The 6,000-nt window shown below is 26.5% G+C and overlaps 1 protein-coding gene across 1 annotated transcript in view; it reads right to left on the minus strand.

The window, feature by feature from the left end:
- The window catches only part of LOC132920835 (uncharacterized), a 25,761-nt gene extending 20,995 nt beyond the window's left edge, over positions 1–4,766 (minus strand). The window contains exon 1 of the mRNA XM_060983543.1: positions 4,427–4,766. The gene's annotated coding sequence lies outside the window, so the exon portion shown is untranslated. The remainder of the gene's footprint in view (positions 1–4,426) is intronic.
- Between the last annotated feature and the right edge of the window lie 1,234 nt (positions 4,767–6,000).

Raw genomic sequence — 6,000 nt, forward strand, 5'->3', positions numbered from 1 at the left:
TTATGTGTATTTCAAGTAGGTAGTCGCGTGAAAAGCGGCAACTCTCATGAGATATATTTGAGCACCTACCCATACGTCTTTGGTTCGTTTCAGATCGTATAAAAAATAGTAATAACGATAATATGTCAATGTGCCTGCAGCAGGTCAACGCTCGAAAATGATTGTTTATGATTTATTGATAAACGTATCCAGTAAACTTCACGCCGTCAACTCAACGAATGCTATACAATAATATGATGTAACCTATACAGCTATACCTATACGACAGTATTTCGTGTGTCATCATATCAACACGCCTAACCTGCCTACCGGAATATTATCTCCGTATTATTGATTTAATAAACCTATTGACTAAACTATAAGTACCTATACTGTATATTTGATAACGATTGCAGTATAGCAACTGAAACAAACCCATGGCCAATTCATACGTTTTAATGTGCATATTATGTATATTCCACCAGACTTTATTTGTGTTTAGACCATAAAAACCACATTTTAATTACGGTTAAATATCATTATATCCTGCTTTATCTATATTCAAATTTACGATTGACGTAGGTTTACTGTTTTTCGTTTTACGCGCATCTATAATGCTAGTACCTAAACGTTAGTTTTTTTTTTTTTTAATATCTCGGACATTTAGTTATTATATAAACCATTCAAGACATTTTAATTTAGTCACACAAATCTATATATACTTACTTGTATTTACGAATGGTAATTATTCACGTATAGTATTCATTATTGGTTCGTTTTAACATTCGTCGCGAGAGTGTCTCTATTGGATAACTATTCCCGAAGGTATTGACGATATGGTACTTACATATAGTTTATGAGAAATATTTCGATAGGGCATAGTACTTACACACGAATGCGCATAAATATTAATGGTTTTTTTTATATACTATTATAGTTAGTAATAATGTTTATTGAATATTACAATGTTATGGTCATATTATAAATTAAATTAAAAAAACATTTTCCTTTTTTTTTAGATCTTTGTGAAAGTCTTTTTTGTCTGTTACAAATAAAAACATGAACAGATAATAATATATTTATATATTAAGTAGAGCATATTTTTTCAATAATATACGTATAATTTATATTTTAAAAATAATAATATATACACAAAATATAAAATAAATTATTTTTATTCATTTAATTTAAATGTATATACATATATTATAGGTATTTTTTTGTCAGATAAAACAAGACGTTAGATACGTTGTGATAAAATCCTGGACGATCACTCATCTGGAATTCACACATAAGTTAAAACGCAAGCGCAAGACGGTGACTAAAAAATTCTTTCATCTGTGACTCAAGTTAATATTTACATAATATTATAAATACGATTACACAAAAGAACCAGTTAATACATTTAAAAGTAAAAACTATCGGCTGTATTTAATGAAAACTTTGTATTTTAGAATTTGAATTCGTGATACGAAAGTATATTATGAAGTATAAAAGTTACGATTTTTCGCGTATTATACAATTTGTAATTTAAAAAAATTATAAATATAATTATAAATAATTATAAAAATAGTGATTGTAATTTATTTTTAAGCCATAGTATTTGTATTATATTGTTTTATGTCTAAACTAAGTATTTAATTTTAATTTATTATAAAACTAGTTGAATCCACATATGTGTATTAAATTTCAGAAACTTTTTTTTGAAACTAAAACATTTCCTATACGTTTAAAATAATTATAAAACACACCAATTACAAACATATATAAAACTTCTACAGTAGCGGGTAGGTACATTTGTATTTATTAATTTATTTTAAATAGAATGAAAATAAAATAAATACTTTTAATAACAAATTGTGTTTTTATAAAAATGATCTATATATTTTTTTAATTTATAACTAACTTCAATAAACAAATCTTTTTTAATACTTCGTTATTTAATTAAATATTTTTAATAAAAACTGTTTTGGTGAGATATTACCAACACAATATAATAAAAGGTTTATAAATCTATTAAAAATAAAAAAAAACCTGTCATTCAATGGTATAACTCGGTACAAGGTCAGAAATCGATCTATATTGTATTTAGGTTTACCGCCTTATTCAAAGTATCATTCATGAAGATTTGTAATAAATGAAATTTGAAACAGTCAAGGTATTATGGTATCATAGGTTAATAAATAATAGAAATCATACAACAATACCGTGGAAAATATAATAAGAATTAAGTAATTTGTTCTTTTGAGCAAAAATGTCTATAGTTAAAAACGAATGATCGTTTTCCGAATCGTATAGACTTCATAAATTATTGCGTCTAATTATTAAGATTATAACTATTCTTTACAATATCTAACGTTAAAAAATTATTTTATTTAAATGGCTAAATAATAAAAAAAAATGTTTATACACCTAGGTATATATAGTTTGATTTATTTGACTATTATAATATAGTGCGTACACTTAAAAAATGTGTTAACATAATTATATACAATGTTATTAACGTATAACAACATATATTATATAAAATATAAAATATAAATTACACAACTACTTCCAACATTTAATAATAAATTAGATAGGTAGGTAGGTATAATACATAAACATCATAAACAGTTTAATACGACGCATTTATCCGAGAACGTGTACCTATATATTTACATAATATGTATTACAATTGGTTGACATATTATGCGTGTTTCAATCATTAAATTTTATTTGTGAGTTGAGATTTTTGAACATTTGCTTATTGCATTTGAATGATAGATATAGGTAGGTTATAATGAATAAATACAGGAATTAAAAATCATATTTTATCACGATGAACGTTTAAGATATTTCTCGAGTGTCTTAAAAAATATAAACGTACAGATATAAGAACGTTAAATAATCAACATTCAGCATTGTAAATAATGTGTAATACAAACGTCTCCAGGTTTAATACTACCTTGTGATTACATTCGTCAAGGTAACATTACGCACATTTTAATACACTATATATAATATTATGATTATTATGTATACAAACATTACGGTTTAAATGCAATAGACAATATTATTATAGTCCCAACAAAAATAAGTCTATAAAACTACATTTTTAGATTTTCTGTAGTTTACTATTTTATAAGAAAACATTTGTGTAAATTACAGCAAGGTGTAGTACTGTACTATAGGTATATTTTCAGGGTATCCACTTGATTTAATTTTAAATTTAAATAAAATGTATAATGACAATAATATAGTCGATTACATTGATGACGAGAATATTTTGTTTTGTTTTTATACATTATATAATAATATACAATTCATTAGCTCTTCTTTATTAGTAAGATTCCATTTCATAATGATACATTATGTTTAATTAGTTAATTATCTCTTTTAGATAGTAAAACACGTTTTTCCTTTATGAAGAACCCTTATACAGTATTAATTAAAAAATTCGATGCATAAAAGTACTGTAGTTTTGAATTATAATGATATTACTATAAAAGGCATATTAAGTATATATTAGTATTAGTATTATATATATATTTTTTTAAATATATGTTTTTTTTACAAATAGTAGATACATATTAATGTATTATATATATATATATATGTGTGTATGTATACATATACTCTATATATGCATGGGTAAAATATATATTATCATAATATTATTCTAATGGCATATTTTAAATTCAAATGTATTATGACTGGAAACGTTATTTATACTATAAATACGTTTTGCTTATGAGTTATGACAAATAGATTTCACTGTACCTACGTAACTCGATAAATTTGTGTATCATAATATCTCTCAAATAAAATGATTCATTACTGTGCATTTTTCAGACGAATTTAATTACAATAATGTATGTACCTCTACTCTTTTGTATAAAATGTGTATATATATATATATAATATTATGATGTGTGTGTGTATTTCGTATATTATCATCATTTGTCGTGACTAGCTCAAGCTCTGCAGAACTCGTATCCGATCCTAACTCGACGTGGTCTGACTTGAAAAGTTTCCCTATGGGCGACGTTCGGTCGGAAGAAAATAATCATTATTATTATTATTATTATATTGTATTACAACTATCGCGTGTAGGCGGTATTAAACGATTCGTAGTTCCTTGTATACACGTAATAATAATACTATAATAATATCATTATACGACGCGCGTGTGGTATTCTGTACATACATACATACATGTATAATAATACTATATCAAATTGCACGAATGATATTATATTTATTAAATATTTTGATGTACATAGTACGTGGAGAGACTTTAACGCTGCAGAGCCACGTGTGGCGCAAGCTCGCTACGAAACCAATATAGCGATACAGTATTTTATTATTTCGAACGTATACAAAAAACAACTATATAATAACGTAGTAAGTATATATACTTAAAAAAATTAATTTTTTTTTATTTGAATATAAAACATAGACTTACTGAGATTTCATTCGTACGATCATCTCAAACAGATCGCAATCGCTGCCGCCTAACACATTTCAATCGTTTACACGCGATGTATATGGTATATATATATATATATTATAAAGCACTCACTCGCGCGAGAACTCCGGCGATAACTATAATTATCACAGTTACGATAAACGAATATAATATTATATTATATTTATATAAATTAACACTCGACGAGTTGTGACTTGTGAGTATGTTCCGATCTCGGCCGCATGTCCCGGACGAGACGAATAAGACTACGAAGTCATCGATGACTACACTTGCACGGTGATGGCGAGGCCGCGGTTCGCGTCACACTGAACACTCATTCAAAAAAAAAAAAAGAATACAACAAAACGTAGAAACACACGAATCGGTCTGGTCGACGGCCGTATGCAAGCGGCGTGTCCACAGTCAACTCCCACTACATTACAATAATGTTTATGCGTGTATATATAATGTATACGACTGTATCACATCGTTCGGGTAGTGGAGGTGAGTTATTACGTCATCACGACGAGACCCACATTTCTTGGGCGGCGGCGATGTACTTACCTATATTTATACGATATTATAATAGACGATGTACATCTACATTATATTGTACCCATCGCAACCACGAGATCAATCTCAAAATCCCGGAAATCCTATAATGTTATGTTACACTATGTGCGTATACGAAGCTATTATAACTGAACTATATTATAGTACGTGTCTATCGAAACAACACTATATTATTATACCTGCCCAGTCTTAAAATTCTATAAAAACATTCTACAATTGTAAGAATATTATAATTTATCAATTTTATTTCGTATTATTTATGTATACGTATATATATTTATTAATTAAATTAAATTTTATATAAGTACTAACTAAAAAAAAAATGTTTATATTTTTTGTTATGAGCTATTACTATAATATTATTTTGGGTGCATTTTTATTTTTTATTTTAATGGACAGTAAGATATTGAGGTACAATATTTTAAATTTTATAATTATAATAAATTGCAATACGTTTTGCGAAAAAATTACGATTTTTTACTGTTTTTATTGTTGTGATTTATTACAGGTTTTCCCTTTTTTTAATCCGTTATACTCTCATATTCAATTAAATTCATAAATATCGTTAATAATTATTATTTACGATTACGACTGTTTAAATACTGTTTTTTTGACGAATATAGTATACTTAAAAGTGAGTCAAACATTATTTGTAGGATATCTCCAATAAGGCATTCGACTTCTCAATTATTTTATAGCGATCGTCCTTCTTCCAATCCCCCAACCATTAAGAGTCGAATGAGGATTAAGGGAGGTATTATTTAATTAGTGATTATAGATACAATTCCAAGCATTGGAACTATACAAATTAAAATTACAAAAATAGAAACTCCTATTGGCTATTTTATCTATATTTTCGCATAAAATTGATATAAAAATACATAGTGCCTTTGAGATTTTAAATATACTTTAAGGTTTTTCTACGTCTTGATTTGGCCTGAACTGTAGCAGCTTTGAGTATAATTACAAATTATTGAGGAATTAAAATCAATAATTTA

Source organism: Rhopalosiphum padi, chromosome 1 (genome assembly GCF_020882245.1).
Source record: "Rhopalosiphum padi isolate XX-2018 chromosome 1, ASM2088224v1, whole genome shotgun sequence".
In the NCBI taxonomy this organism is placed as follows: Eukaryota; Metazoa; Arthropoda; class Insecta; order Hemiptera; family Aphididae; genus Rhopalosiphum; species Rhopalosiphum padi.